General features: G+C 34.9%; 2 pseudogenes; both read right to left on the reverse strand.

Moving 5' to 3' along the window:
• Window positions 1-305: 305 nt before the first annotated feature.
• On the reverse strand, window positions 306-1229 carry LOC120223768 (annotated as a pseudogene).
• A 13537-nt stretch (window positions 1230-14766) lies between these two features.
• Window positions 14767-17571, reverse strand: part of LOC120223766 — a 30446-nt pseudogene continuing 27641 nt past the window's right edge.

Consider the following 17571-nt stretch of genomic DNA (forward strand, 5'->3'; position numbering starts at 1 on the left):
AAAGCTCATTCAAATTACAAAGACATAGTAATTTGGAGATTTCTGTTTTACTTTTATCCTTGAGGATGGATTAAAAACAACAACAACACAAAATAAATGGAGCCTATCTTTACCATGTTCGTTAATTATTTTGATGATCACAAGAACTTATGATAAAGTCAAGTCTATCTACTATAAGGTGTTTAATGATTCCTTTCATGATTATATATTAAGTCCCCCACTACATGCAAAACATAGGGACACATTTATGCTTTATTTAAACAGAGGAAAATCTAAGAAATAATGAAAGTTGCCCTCCTAAATATCTATTTCTTTATAACTTTTCTCAGTGCACCTAAAACTTCCTTGTTTCTTAGGCTATAAATAAAGGGGTTTAGCAGGGGGATTATAACTGTGTAGAACAATGAATACATTTAGTCCTGATATTGATCTGGGCCAGACCCGGGACGCACATACATGAAGAAGAGAGTGCCATAGAACAAGGAAACAGAGAGCAGGTGGGCGCTGCACGTGGAGAAGGCTTTGCCCCTGCCCTTTTAAGACTTCTTTTTCAGGATGGCAAAGAGGACACGGATATAAGACACTATGATGGTCGTAAAAGTAAAAGCTTGTATAAAAGCAGCAAAAATAAAAATCACCAATGCATTAAGAGATGGGTCAGTGCAAGAAATTGTATACAGTGACAAAATTTCACAGTAGAAATGATGTATTATATTGGACCTGCAGAAGGTTAATCTAAACAGTAATCCCACATGAACGATGGGATGCAGAAAACCAATCGCATAAGACGCACTTATCAACCAAGTACAGAGTCGGTTGGACATCACCACTGGATAAAGCAAGGAGTTGCATATGGCTACATAGCGGTCATAGGCCATCACTACCAAGAGGAAACACTCTGTGGTGGCACTGGAACCAAAAAAATAAAAATGGAAAATGCAATAAAAAAAGGATATCATATGAATATTAAATAAAAAATTAAAAAACATCATTGGAGTCACAGAGGAGGAGGAACAAGCATCTGCAAGGGCCAAACTGCCAAGGAATAAGTACATGGGGGTGTGAAGATGAGGGTCCTTCCAGATGAGGAAAATCAGTCCCAGGTTGCCCACCATGGTGGTGAGGTAGATGACCAAGAACATCAGGAAAAGGGGGACCTGCATCCCTGGACTATCTGTCAGTCCTGTGAGAACAAACTCCATCACCTGTGTCTTGTTTGCCTCCATAATATCCACTCAGGCTGATTTCTGCAATGAGAGAATAGGTAAAGGAAAAAATTGATCAATGATCATGAAAACTAATATAAGGCAAAGTCATATTCCTCCTTTTCAGATGGCCCTTGCTCAACAAATACTAAAGCTTAGAGCTTCTCTTTTTTAAAACACACTAATAATAAAAACAAATAATTTCAAGAAGTCAAGGCTTGATTCAAAAGACTTTTTAAATATATATGGTATTACTTGAAGTATGATAGAGGCACTGGTTCAGGTTCAAATGTAGTTTCACCTTTTCTTGGAAACTCTTTTATGTCTTTTCTATTGAATGAAAACTGAACTCTATCTTTGGTATTGGTGATATCTATCATTCTCTCTAAGATATTACTATGTAGAATAATAAGACAGTAAGTTAAAATCCCATTTCAGCTGTTCTGTGTCCATTACCATTATGTTATTTGATTGTATATTCATCAAAATCTTCTCAAATTCCTAACAGATCCTTTCAATTATGCATTCTTCAAAACCACCCAAATATCTAATAGAATCTTTAATTTTCCCAATAATTTTTCTGATGTGAACATATTCATTTAGTCAACAAATATTTATTTAGTGCCTTCTACATTAGAACACTATCATTCTTATCTCAGTCACACATAGATCATCTAATTCTGGTGCTACACCACTGAAGATGCCAAAAAGTCACTCTTTCAAGACGAGAGAAGAAACAAAAACACTAGCCAGCTTATTTGCATATTTGGGGTAGATCCAAGAGTTCCCATTAAACATGCCAATGTAGACAATTATCATCTGATTAACCAAGAATGTTTTTAATATTTCAGAGGCTCATAATTATAAAATGATTGGAAGGATTTTTCTTTTTCTGTACTTTTGGGTATTACAAGTGGGACTATCAAAGTCAAGGTGGAAAGAAACATTACAAATGGCACCACCAGTGTTTTTGAAAAGGTGGAGTCAATTTAAATAGTAAAAATTATAAATTTTGTTTAAAAGGCAAATCAAATAAAAAAAGATGAACCACATTAATAGGTAATGATTAACATAAAGACAGCAGTCAAAGCAGATAAGAGCCCCAAATTAAAAATGTATCCATGAGTTCCATAAGCCTGGAAAGATAGTGAGAAGGCTAGATTTTGTGGAGACCCAAGAGAAAAAACTTCAGTCCTCATCATGACAAAGCATTTCATGAATGACAAATTATGCATAAGTCTGAACATAAAATATGTTTTCTGTATTCAAATCCCTTTCTTAGCATCTAAAGCAGGGTCTACCCTGCAATAAACAGCTAATTAAGTATATAACCATTTAAGGGAATATTTACCAATCTTGGATTTGCAGCTCCCAGGCTTTTATGACAAGACTACCTAAATGGGTGTCATCCCAACACGTATGTTTACCTCTATAACCTAGACATCAATTCTGTATACATGTAGCTGAAGATTCCCTCCCCAAGTCTGTGCTAGCCTGAAACATCTCAAGGCTTTCACTTTGTAATTCAAAAGAGAGAATAATAATATTTGTGAAAACTTCAACTCTAATGAAAATAATCTTTGAACAGTAAAAATATATATAAGAATTTGGGTATTTTCTATAAAAAGGCACCCGGAGTTTTTCCACTCTGAAAGAGAGGCTATTTTGAGGAAAGCAATTCTTCATGTTTACTGGAAATAAGAAAAGAGAAAATTTGGGATTTATTTTAGACAGTAAGAAACACCAACAGAGAGGCTGTTCACATTGACAATAATCATCGAGTAAGCACACTGCTGTCAAATCACTGCAAGTACAAGATTATCCTTATTTTACACTCTTCCAAGAACATAGCAGTGATGTATGGCTCTCAGCAGATGTGGTGAACTCTTTTCTGCATATTTCCAGAAAACTACTATCTAACCAGGAGCCACACTGAAGCAGAAGGCATAGCCTCCCTTTAAAAGTCTTTAAAAGACTTGAAACGTCCCTTAACTATAATTTTTAACTATTGGAAAATCTTTCTGATTCTTTGAAGTTTCCATAATAAAATAAAGGTCAGAATGAATTTTACTTTCAAAGACACAAATGATTAAACAGATTGATTCTATAAATCATTATCCTGGCAAAATAAATTTTAAAAGCTTGAGTCTCAATTCAACCTCTAAATTACTAAGTGATTAGCCTAAGCCACTGTATGACCTTCATTTTAAGGTTATCTTCTGTAGAGCACTAGAATTTCTGAGGTGCATTTCTGTCCACAGCCTATGAGACTATAACTCATTTTAGCTACTTAAGAGATAGCGTAGCATAGTGGTGAAGCACTATGGCTTCAAATATTCATTTTACAGATATATAGCTTTATATCCACAAGGGGTTAAAGGAGTTGAACATCATTTTTATTTAGCTATTCGGTTAGGATTCTTTTCTATTCCATTTGATAGATAAATCATTTCAAAAAATGTTCAGATATTTTGACAGCTCATGAGAAATGCTTGTTACTAAAATGATATGTTCTATTACTTTTCATAGGAAGAATAATGACAATAAAATAAAGCACTGTATTCTCACCCACTTCTTGTAAGAAGATGCAGAGATGTCATAAGATATAAATTTTCATGAAGAACTCTAAAGATACAAGAACAAAAATGTCAAAGACAACTGTTTGTCTCATGTCATTTTTCTTTGAAAATGCAGTTTGGAAGAAAAGATATTTATTTCTTCCCATCCTCAAACCTGTTTGTGAAGAGAATATTGAAACTCCCTCAATGCCACTAAGATTCCCTGTGGAATGAAGTCAATCTGCTGGGCTTTAAAGACTAATCAACAAATCACTTTTAACGTGCTCATTTTTATTATTTCTATAGCTTGTTTCTTCTGAAATGAAAGCAGGCTAGTAGAAGGGCACAATGAAATGAAATTGTTATAATCTCACTAACCACTGATAAATATAGTCAACTTTTAGGTGTATATTTCTCCTCTCATTTACCCATGCATGTAGTTAATATTTATGTATACTTATAAATCCATAATTTATAGATGCATAATTTTGTGAATATTTTAAAATAATGGCTTTGCTATACAAAATTTTTCATGAGCTATTTTTAACTGAATAATATACAATTTATAGTCTTCTGTATCATTACAGTTGACTCTTGACAAACACAAGAGTTAGGGGCACCAACCATCTGTGCAGGTGAAAATCTGTATAACTTTTGACTCCTCAAAAATGTTAATCACGTAACATTAATCAACATAAATAGTTAACACATATTTTATATATTACATGTATTGTATAATCTTACTATAAAGTAAGCTAGAGAAAGGCAAATATTATTAATAAAATCGTAAGAGAAAATACATTTACAGTACTACGCAGTATCAATATCATAAGTTTATATCCTCTGAAAGATGAATTGTCTGTCAGTACCTACATCAATATTGCCTTATGATACAAAACACTGTAGATGTTATATGTGTTACTAATATAACATCAAAAATGAAAAGATGTGAAAAAGAAATTCATATTTACTTACAGGAATACAGTTCATGCAACAATACAAAGAAGCAGCAATATGATTGGTTTATGATAGCCTACTATAATTAATATGATTGCCTTATGGCAGCCTAGTGTATACATTAAATGAAAATTTGTATGGCATACCTTATTATAGCTATATTCATAATACAGTATTGGAAACATTGTTACATTAAAAAACACCTGTGATAATAGGAACTGCTTATCAACAGTTTTTACCAATAATGAAAGAGAGAGATATATACTGTATATAATGTAATTCTTTGAAAGCAAAGTTATAAAACCAACACCTTATTAATTTTGTATTATGTATTACTCGCCTTAAGCCTGTGTAAGGATAGACTATTCGCTCCCATACAAGACTTGCACATGTATTCATGTACAAGATGAATACATAGGTGATGATGCAGATGATGAAGATGATACAAAAATATTCAGTTCTTGCGGTATGGTTATTAAATTTTTCACATGAAGACATACAATAAAAATGTTTTTTTTTAACTGCATGGCATAATGATTATTTGCTATTCATGAAGTAGACATAGATCATCATATAGGTATTCATCCTTGTCTTCATGTTGAGGAGACTGAGGAGAAAGAAGAAGAGAAGGAGTTGGTCTTGTTCCAGAGGTAGCAGAGGTGGAAGAGGTGGAGAAGGTGGAAAAGGTGGTGGGAGAGGCAGGCCCACTCAGTGTAACTTTACCAAAATTCATGGTCATTTCTCTATGACCTTTTTACTTTTTCATTGCTCTAAAAATGTTTCTACCCAGTACCAATCCTTCTTCCATCATTTGCTTTATTTTCAGTTCTCATATCATAGAAGGGTCCATGTCATCAAACTCAAAAACAGTCTTGAATAATCAGAACCTTCTGCCAGATTGATTTGTTTTCTGGCGCTGCGTCTGCTACATCTTCTTCCTCATCATCTGGCACTGGCTCAAAAGCATTCATCTCCATCACTTCATCTGTTAATTCCTCTGGTGTGGTGTCTATTAGTTCTTGAATTTCTCCACGATCCATATCTTGAGACTCATCATGCCCCATCTTTTTTTTTTTTTTTTTTTTTTGCCATATCCACAATCTCTTTAATGATTTCCTTGATTGACTGTCTTAAATCCTATGGAGTACAATATCTGAACACAGTTTTCCCTTGATGGCTTTCATGGCTTTTTCTTTAACAATGATGGCATCTTCAGTGGTATAATCCTTCCAGCCTTTTATAATATTGTCTCTATTTCTGTTCTCTTCCAAACTGTTGACAGTCCCTTCCATATATTACTCTGTGTAATGACCATTAAAGGTTCTTAGGAGCCTCTGATCTAGAGACTAAACTAGAAACATTGTGTTTGGGGGCAAATAGACCACTGCAATGCATTTGGTGTTGAACTCATGGGGTGCTGGTTGGCTGGGGCATTGTCCAATAACAAAAGAACGTCAAAAGGCAATTCCATACGCAAGGTACTTCCTGCCTTCAGGAAAAAAACAATGATAGAACCAGTTCAGAAAAACTGCTCTCATTGTTCAGGCTTTCTGGTACAACCAAAGACTGGAAGCTGACATAGCTCTTTTCCCTTCAAGGCTCAGAGGTTATCAGCTTTATAGATGAGGGCTGTCCTGATCATTAACCCAACTGCATTTGCATAAAACTGTAGATTTGGCCCATCTTTTCCTGCCTTAAATCCTGGTGCTTGCTTTTCTTCCTTACTAGTGAATCTCCTTTATGGCATTTTTTTTTTCCAGAATAGGACCCTTTCATCTGCATTAAAAACCTGTTCAGGTATTCATCTTTTCTCCTCAATGATTTTTTGAGTGGCATCGGGGAACTCATCTGCTTTTAGTTGGCAGAGCTGCTTCTCCTGTTATCTTGATTTTTTAGACCAAAGCTCTTTCTAAGATGATCAAACCATCTTTTGCGGGCATTAAATTCTCCAACTTTAATGCTTTCACCTTCTTCACTTTCATAAGTTGTCATATGACTTCACTTTTTCTTTTTGTTTTATTTTTTTTAATGTTTCTATTTATTTCTGAGAGAGAGAGACAGCATGAGGAGGGGAGAGTCAAAGAGAGAGGGAGACACAGAATCTGAAGCAGGCTCCAGGCTCTGAGCTAGCTATCAGCACAGAGCCTGATGCGGGGCTCAAACCCACGAACCGTGAGGTCATCACCTGAGCTGAAGTTGGCTGCTTAACCGACTAAGCCACCCAGGTGCCCCGACTTCACTTTTTCTTGAATCATGTTAGAGCCTATAGCTATGCCCTTCTTCTAGCAATCTGCACCCACATAAAAGCTACATTTTTAAATATGAGATTCAAAGGTATTTTGAAAAAAATGCAAGGTTTTTGTATCTGCTGGCCTGCTAGCATAGCTGCAGTGATGGCTTCAAGAATTTCCCTTTTTTTTTTTTTTTTTCACAATAGTCCTTACACTGAATCCATTTATCTTTAAATGGCAGGAAACTACAGCTGCAGACCTCAATCTACCACACATATTAAACAATTCATCATTTTCTTGGAATGTCTTGATTCTTCTCTGAGTCTTAGGAACACTAACAGCACCACTAGTGGCACTTCATATGGATCCCATAGTTTTATTCAGGGTTTATGGTACTGCACTAAACATGATAAGAAATATGTGAGAACTACAGGATCACTTTGTACTGCAGTATGCAATTTGCTAGAAAAACCAATTGGTTACATACAGGTGATTAGCTTCAAAAGTCATGTAAGCAGGTACTCAACATGAGCTCATCCCAACAGCAGCAGAAGGTGACTATGAAGTGATTACACTGGTACAGTACTACTACAGTTAATTTTTTTAAATATTTATTTATTTATTTATTTATTTCTAGGAGAGAGAGACACACACACAGCGTGAGCAGGGGAGGGTCAGAGAGAGGGAGACACAGACTCTGAAACAGGCTCCAGGCTCTGAGCTGGCAGTCAACATTGAGCCCGACGCGGGTCTCGAACCCACGAACCGCGAGATCATGGCCCAAGCGAAAGTCGGACGCTTAACCGACTAAGCCACCCAGGTGCCCCCTACTACAGTTAATTTTATGTAGTTGTGACTTAAGGCTGCTTTCTCTTGACTGTCAGTGAAGCCATGTGCAGTCTCTACGTGTCTGTGTGTGTGTGTCTGTGTGTGTGTGTGTGCGCGCGTTGGTTTTGATAAGCTTTTTATATAGATTTTTTGTATATTTTATGGTGATAAAATAGACTAGCATCACATATATGTTATGCATTCATGACTTACCTTTTTATTAATTTTTCAATATTTCTAGACTCTGAAGTTGTTTCAAATTATCACAAATCTACAAAAAAATTACAGTATATTTCTTGAAAAAAATCTATATATCTATACATAGATATATAGATGTATGTATACATATATATATATGATTAAACTTGGCAAGAAATATGCCTCATCTATATGTATTTGGTAGAAATGCAAAACTACTGAAGGGTATAAAAATTTGTTTAATGTATTAAAATTCATCATTCTATCTAAGCAGAAAGATTTGATCTAGTAAAGACATTAATTTCTCCAAATTAATTTATAAATTGGATGAAATATCAAACAAAATAATAAGGGAATAGTTTAACTATAAATGTTTAATTCATCTGGAAGAGAAAATGGATTTTTTAATGCCAAAATATTTTTTCAAAAAGGAAAAAGAAAGGAGATAGTCCATGCCAGGTTTGAAATATATCATAAAGTTAGCTATAATAACTGAAATTATGCTTGATGTCATCAAGGTTTATTATGGATAAAAATTCACTTAAATTTGAATATCTACTCCTAGATATGGGGAAGAAGAGTAGCAAAATTGCTTGAAAGCACAGACTTTGAAAGAGATAGACTTTGGTTCAAATCTGGTTTTGCCTCTATGTCTTTCATCAATAACTTAAACTCTCTAAGTGTTGAGATCTCATTTGCGAAATGAAGTCAATAATGTGCACTTACCACGTTGTTTCAAGAATCAGATGAGAGGGTGAATGTCAAGCCCTAAGCACTGTATTTGACAAACAGGAAGGGCTCATTAAATAGTAACTTTAACTATTTGTGTTAGTTATTTTAGTTATGCATGAGTAAAGCAGCTAAGCTCTTTTGTTAGAAAATGGTTTTGGGGTGAGCAAACTATGATATATGTTGTCATATTACCAATTTGTGACAAGGACAGTTTAACTTTGTACATAAAATACTTTTATAATTAGCTCAAGCCATCTGCAGGTTGGCACAGAGACCGGTAATAGTGACTTATGTGGAGCAAATGAGACACATCTTCAGGAAGAAAAAAACCTATAGGTATAACACATTTTAAAGAGAAACATTTATTTTACTGAAAATTGCAGATATCATGACATTTCATAACTAAACATTCCACACTGCATTGTTAACAAAGGACATTTTTTTCCTAACCACAATACCATTTTGATATTAGATAAAACGAAACTATTCTTCCAATACCATCAAATAAGTAGTCTATACTCAAATTTCTCCAATTGTTACCAAATTATTTTTGTAACATTGCATTTGTTTGTTGTATTCATCAAGACTCTTAATATAAAAGTATCACTTCTTTCCCCTTTCTTTACTTTTTTGTTGTTGTTATTAATCATAATGGTTTCTCTTATTTGTTTTTTCTCCTTAATGAAATGATGTGGAGACAGTGGGCCAATTGTTCAGTAGTCTTGTGGAATTTCTTCTTTCTGGATTTGTCTAGCTGACTTGTTTGACTTAGTCTCCTACTCTGTATTTCTCTATTTCCAGTGGAATTTATATCTAAAGGCTTGATTAAACATTTTGACAAGAATTCTTCATAAATGATGGTATGAATTTCATATTGCATAACATCAGGAAGTACAGGAAGCCTGTTTGTCTCACTGTTGGTGAGGTTCAGGGTGATCCCTGGGTTAAGGAATTAACAGCCACATCTCTCTACTGTAAAGTTATGTATTTTCCCTTACATCTGGCAAATAACTAAAGATATGGCACCTTGTAAATCTATCCAAGTCCCCATTCATTTTTTAGCTAAGATTTTAGCATCCTTTGATGATTCTTGCCAGAATCAATTATATTATTAGAGATTCTTAAATAATAATTTTTAATTCTGTCATTTGTCCTACATTTTTAGGTGGAATACTTTGATACAACTACAAAAAAAGAAGAAATATGACAAAATGTTCTGAAATTTATTATAAAAAATTTAGGGGTGCCTGGCTGGCTCAGTTGGTGGAGCATGTGACTCTTAATCTTGGGGTTGTGAGTTTGGACCCCACGTTGGTGTAGCAATTACTTAAAAATAAAATCTTAAAGAAAAATTTAAGCAAATGTCTAAACGTTGTTTAGACTTATTTGACCTTGCCAGAAGTTCACAGCTCTGCTTTCTTTCTTGGAGGCAAATTGTTGCTGATTTTAAAAGGCTTACTTTGAATAGCTTAGTCATTCAGTACAAAAATATATTGACGTGTCTGATATAGTAGACCGTGGTCAGGAATTTTCTTTGAAAGGGAAAAGATGACTCAACGTAAATGCAAATCACTGCAAATTCTGGCTTGTCCAATAGTTCCTGTTTCTCACATATTGTAAGAAACTGACTTTTTTCTCTCTTTAGTGATCAAATTATTTTTTGCCAGAAATCATCCTTTTGGGGCAATGTTGCTTTTGGAAGCCTTTCTTCCAAAGAGGGATGTTTTTAGACACATGTTTTTTAAGATCTCCTAAGACCAATTTTTATTATGTATGTGTTTAATAAATATATAATAATCATTATCATAAGAACGTGTTTTTTGTGTCTTTCAACCAACGCATGTTCATATAAACTATCTTAATTTCTCAACAGTATTGAAACACCTGCTGCTTCTTACATTACCTTCTTACCTAACAAAAAGAATTTCAGAGTGGCCACACCAGCAGCCTGTGACAGTGCAGTTTGTGACACTGGTTCTTGTCATAGAGTAGCCCTTTATTGGTTATATCACTTTAGAAAAGTTGGATCTTAACTTTCTCATAAAAACAAAACCTGTATTTGTATAGAGATTTATACTCTGTGATGTACAATCACATATATTGTCTCACTCAGTCAGCTGAATAGGGACCTAAATGAATATTATAATATCCATTATACAAATGAAGAAGTTAAGGCACTGCACATTTAAATATCCTTAGACACTCATTGTTTTCTTCTCTCTATGACCTAGAAGACTTCATGGGGCTATTGTGGTCACTGTTAGCTTCATCTAAGACTCAGAAATAAAATAACAAATCCAAGTTGACACACTAAGCTTTTCCATTACTCCAGGCTGCCTCACATGTAAATGGAAGAAATACCACCTCCCTTCTATTTTTTCAGAGTGACTGAAAGGATCAATTAAGATAATTCAGATGAATACTCTAAAAGTCTTGAAGTAATATTTAAATATGAGGTAGTGGCTTAGTCCATTCAGGCCACCATAAAAACATACCACAGACTCGGTAGCTTATAAACAACAGAAATTTCTTTCTCATGGTTCTATAGTCTGGAAGTCCAAGATCAAGGTGCCAGTATTGTTGCATTCTGATGAAAGTCCTCGTCCTGATTCATAGCCAGTGACTTTTCACTGTGACCTCGCATGGAGAAAGAAGTTGGGGGCCTCTCTGGAACCTTTTCTTATAAGATACTTAATCCCGTTCATGAAGGCTCCATCACAATACTTAAGGAACTTCCAAAGGCTCTACCTTTTAATACCATAATCTTTGGGGAACAGGATTTTAAACTATGAGTTTGGGGGGGACACAAACATTTAGACAATAGCAGGTAGACTTTCCTATTAAGAATAAATCAAAATTCAAAATCTAAAGTGATCATCATGAACATTGAACTTTGTCTTTCATAATATAGTCCAGGCCCACCTGCCTCACAACTGCCTGAGATACCTGTGAATAGTACAGAACCTTAGACCAACCAGTGATCTGCTGAATCCAATACCTATGGGCTCATGCACACTAAAGTTTAAGAATGAAAACTTCCAGTGAAAAATCTCCACGACATTGGCCCCTCTTCTGCTTAACTAAACCAGTTTTAGATGTTATATAGAGGCTATACACTCCAACTATATAAAGTATGTACCTTGTAGACACTTTGTAATAGCCCAGCTGACATTCAGTAGATTGATCATACCATACTACTATATGGACAATAATGGAGAACCGTCCAACATAAGTAAAATATTTATTGAAATATGGGACTCTAATAATTCAAGATAAATATTTGTTAGGAAGGAACTTCAGCCAACTTTAGACGAACTGTCTGGATATGCATAATCTGTCTCTCCAAACTGATTATCTGGTGGAATTTGAAAGAAATTAGTGTTATCTACAACTTTTTTAATATATGAATTTGTTTTCAGACAGCAAACTGCATGTCCATATTCACTAGCATATAGATAATTGTGTCAGACTTCCAAAACCAACTGAAGAATCAAGACCATATGAAGATTTTACTTTTGTCTTAAACCAGTGGTTTTCAACTTGGGCTGTACATTGGCATCCCCAGGAGTAATAAAGATATACTAATATCTGGGCCACATCTCCAGAGAAGGTGATTTCATTGGCCTGAGATTGGGTCAGAGAATCTTAACTTTTAAAGACCTTAGGTGATTCCAATAAGGACTGAGAACCACTGTCTTAAATTAAAAAAGTATCATATGCAATATACATGACATCTATCCTTATTCCCTTGGTGCCAGCAAAAAAGGGGAGAAATAAAGATAAAAACTTGATCAAAAATTGGATAAACTTTCATGAAGTGGCTACTTTAGCAAATAGTCATTGTGATAGTCATACAGAGAAGTTTCTTTACTCAATTATCATCTAATCTTCATCAGAGACTTGCCAAGTTTTACATAATTATCTCTAGTGACTGTCAACACTGACTGCATATTAGAATAACTTGTACAGGTTTATAAAACTATCAGAAGCCTGGACCTCATCTTAGAAATTATAGTTGTTTGGTTTGAGGTGATAATAAAGTTAAGACCACTGACCTATACCATCTGGGTGAGGAAGAAGAAGATAGGCAAAACTTGATTGGTGACATTAAGTCATTAATTCTGTTAGTTATCAACAGAGTATAATATAACAAATAATTACTCAGTTTTATAATATGCTATAGGCTGAACTATGAAGCACCTGAAATGCTATCATTCTTACAGATTATGTAGTATTAGTTAAATTCCACACAGTCTTTCACATAAAATATAAAGCCATGAAAAATAAAAGATAAGAAAACAGATAAGACAGTTTTCCTGTGAAAAACCTAGCATGGTGACCTGAGCTTTACAGTAAAAGAAGAAGCCAGGAAGCACATCTAGCAGCTTACTTCCTTTCTCTTACTCACAGGGTACACTGTGGAGCAGAGGAAGCAGACACTGATTTGGCTTGCACCATCTCCTTCCATGTGCCTCTTCAGCCACCAGTGTTAGGTGCCACATAAGACATAATAGTCATAAAGAAGCAGCATGGGGTAGTGGTCACAAGTGTGGATTCTGGCGCCATTCTGCCTGAAATAGTAGAGGTATAAAGGAGACAGAGGACATCTATATATTGACAGATAGCAATTGTACATAGCCAATACTTAAAATAGTCTGTGTGGCACATAAAAACAAAGAGAGAGCTTTGCCGCTAGCCTTGAGTGTGGAGAAGTGGAGGCAAGAACTCCTCCAGAGATTCTGCACCCACAGGGAACAACCTGCTTCGAATGAGCCTACACAGCAGAAGGCAGAGCTCAGATACAGTGAGAGGAGCACAATCTGAGAAAATTGAGCCCCAAACACACTGTGCTGAAGCCACTTGGCCACACCTCATGCTTTGCTGTTCAATGACTCAACAAATTGTTTATATCCTCAAATAAAAATAATAGGCTAGGATTTGAAAAATGTGCCATGTATGTAGAAGTACTTAACTCTTTTTACTTTTCTAGACTGTACCAGGGTCACTACTCATGGTTTATATGCTCCTTTGCCCTTGTATGCCCTGTAAGAGACATCTAAAGTTGTGAGAATTGGCTCTATCAATAGCATAATGTGGGTCAAACTACCTATCTTTTCCTTACTTTTTGACTAAAATATTCACAGGGCCATATGTAATTAACTCAGGAGCTCAAAAAATGCAAACGGGTCAGAACACATACATAGTTTTTATAAAGAAAAAATCAGTTAAGTTATATAATTATGAATTGATCAAGCACATCAGCTATTTCAGTGGTTGTCAATTCCAGGAGAAAAAATTTCAACTGGCATATGTGGGTCAGACGCAAGATGCTTAGTAAGATTGCTTAATAAATTAAAAAGTAGACGTTTAACAACCATTAAGAAAAGTTCATTTAACGAACTTTTTATTACATTGAAGGAAAATTACTTTCTCTTATGATTGTTAAATTTTTAAACCTTTCAATGGTTACAATACAAATATAATTTACAAAATTATTTTCATCCTTGTAGAAATGTTCATTTTAAATGCCTCAATAGGTTATATGTCGTCATATTTAGTCCAACAATATTACTTTGGTTTGCATATTGTTTGGGTAATTATAAATATCTACTAAAGAGAAGGTTTTGAAAAATTACCCACTCAAAAATTATTTAAAAAGGCATGAGTCTTTTTTAAAAAGAGAGTTTATACAGATTGAGTCTTCCTTTAAACACTATAAATTCAAAAGAGTTTTAAAGTATGTGTATGTGGAAACACAAAGCTCTTCATGTTACAAAGACATAGTAATTTGAAGATTTCTGTTTTACTTTTGTCTTTGAGGATGGATTAAGAACAACAACACAAAGTAAATGGAGCCTGTCTTTACCAGGCTTATTACTTATTTTGATGATCACAACAACTTATGATGAAGACAAGTCTATCTATGCAAAATTTTTTATTTATTCATTCTAAGATTACATGTTAAGTCCCTACTATGCACAAAACACAGGGACACATTTATGCTTTATTTAAACAGAGAAAAACCTAAGGAATAATGAAAGTTGCCCTCCTAAATATCTATTTCTTTATAACTTTTCTCAGTGCACCTAAAACTTCCTTGTTTCTTAGGCTATAAATAAAGGGGTTTAGCAGGGGGATTATAACTGTGTAGAACAATGAATACATTTAGTCCTGATATTGATCTGGGCCAGACCCGGGATGCACATACATGAAGAAGAGAGTGCCATAGAACAAGGAAACAGAGAGCAGGTGGGCACTGCACGTGGAGAAGGCTTTGCCCCTGCCCTTTTAAGACTTCTTTTTCAGGATGGCAAAGAGGACACGGATATAAGACACTATGATGGTCGTAAAAGTAAAAGCTTGTATAAAAGCAGCAAAAATAAAAATCACCAATGCATTAAGAGATGGGTCAGTGCAAGAAATTGTATACAGTGACAAAATTTCACAGTAGAAATGATGTATTATATTGGACCTGCAGAAGGTTAATCTAAACAGTAATCCCACATGAACGATGGGATGCAGAAAACCAATCGCATAAGACGCACTTATCAACCAAGTACAGAGTCGGTTGGACATCACCACTGGATAAAGCAAGGAGTTGCATATGGCTACATAGCGGTCATAGGCCATCACTACCAAGAGGAAACACTCTGTGGTGGCACTGGAACCAAAAATATAAAATTGGGTGATGCATTTGACCAGGGATATCATGTGATTGTTAGATAAAAAATTCATGAGCATCTTTGGAGTCACAGAGGAGGAGGAACAAGCATCTGCAAGGGCCAAACTGCCAAGGAATAAGTACATGGGGGTGTGAAGATGAGGGTCCTTCCAGATGAGGAAAATCAGTCCCAGGTTGCCCACCATGGTGGTGAGGTAGATGACCAAGAACATCAGGAAAAGGGGGACCTGCATCCCTGGACGATCTGTCAGTCCCGTGAGAACAAACTCCATCACCTGCGTCTTGTTTGCCTCCATCGTATGCATTCAGGCTGATCACTACCATGATAGGATAGGTAAAGGGGAGAAAAAACAATCAAACGTCATGAAAACTGGTATTGAATGGTAATGTCTGTTCCCTATTGCAGATGGCACTTTCTCAACAAGAAGGGACAGGGTTTCTCTTTTTTAGAAACACACTTAAGAATATTAAGTATATAATAAATAATTTTGAGGAAGATTCTTTAAAGAAGGCCTTTAAGTATATACATATTTAGAATTGAATATATTAACAGTGAATTGTTTTCAGAATTGAGAATAAAAACATACATTTTATGTGAACGTCTCTAAAAACAGCAGCAGTTCAGTTTCAAAAGTGTGTGTCTTTTCTATTGAATGAAAAATGGGCTCTATCTTTGATATCAGTGATATTATTCAGTCCCTTTAAGGCATTAATAGGTCGAGTAAGAAGACAGTAAATTAATATTTAATTACTGTTTTTAATATGTCTACTATCATTGTTATTTGATTATATATTCATAAAAATAATCCCAGATTCCTAAACAAGTCTTTTGATTTTACATTGCTCAGAATCACTCCCAATTTCTAATTCACTCTTTTTAATTATATCCAATAAACTCTCATACGTGAATATAATCATTCATTCAGTCAACAAATATTTATGTACTCCCTCCTCAGAGTGCTGTCATTCTTAGCTCAGTCATATGTAGAAACTCTAGCTGGTGTTACACCCAAGATAATAAAAAATAAAGTCCCCCTTTTAAGAGGAGTGAAGAAATAAAGACACTACCAACTTATTCACAGGTTTGGGAAGGATCCAAGGCCTGTCATTTTATAAACCAAATAAAACAATTACCATCCAGTTAACTGAAAATATGTTTTAATATTTCAGAGGCACGAATTCTAAAATGATTGTAAGGATTTTTCTTTTCCTGTTCTTTTTAGGATTACCAGTAGGACTATCAAAGTAGGGAGGTATGAAACATTACAAATGGCACCACAGCAGAAAAAATAACCAGTGTTTTCAAAAAGATGACTTCAATTTAAATAGTAGAAATTACAAATTTTGTTTAAAGGGCAAATCAAATGAATAAAGATGAACCCCAGTAATAGGAAATGACTAATATAGAGACGTCAAGACAGGTAAAAGCCACAGACTAAAAATGTATCTATGAGTTTTACAAGCCTAGGAAGCAAGCGAGAAGGCTAGACTCTGTGGAGACCCAGGAGAAGAAAACCTCAGTCCTCATCATCACAAATTATGCACAAGTCTGAACACAAAATATGTTTTGTGTATTCAGATCTCTGCCTTAGTATCTAAAGCAGGAGCTACTCGTTTACAAACAGCTGTTCTAAATATATAACCATTGAAAGGAATATTTCCATTTTGGATTCATAGCTCCCAGGCTTTCATTACAAGACCACCCATTCTAACACATATGTTTACTTTTATAACCTAGTCGCTAGTTCTGTACAGAAGCTGAAGACTTCATTCCTCAAGTTGTACTGGGCTGGAACATTCCCCTAATGTGCTTGCTTGGTAATTGAAAGACAGAGAACAATACAGAAAATTGAGGGGAGAGAGAATTTGTGAAAAATTCAGTTCTCATGAGAATAATGTTTGAACAATAAAAATATATAAAAGAATTGAGGTATTTTCTATTAAAAAGCACCTAGAATTTTTTCCCCTGTAAAAAGGAAGCTATTCTGAGGGGGAAAAAAAAACTGTTCTTCTCAATTGTCACTTGAAATAGAAAAAGGGAAAATTTGATTGAGATTTATATTAGACATTAATAAATAGGCTGGTGATATCAGCAGTAATAATCACATAAGCACACTACTGTCAAATCACTACAAACACCATATTATCCTTATTTTACACTCTTCACAGAATACAATGAG

Source organism: Hyaena hyaena, unplaced genomic scaffold, assembly GCF_003009895.1.
Source record: "Hyaena hyaena isolate Hyena2069 unplaced genomic scaffold, ASM300989v1 scaffold_1040, whole genome shotgun sequence".
NCBI lineage: Eukaryota > Metazoa > Chordata > Mammalia > Carnivora > Hyaenidae > Hyaena > Hyaena hyaena.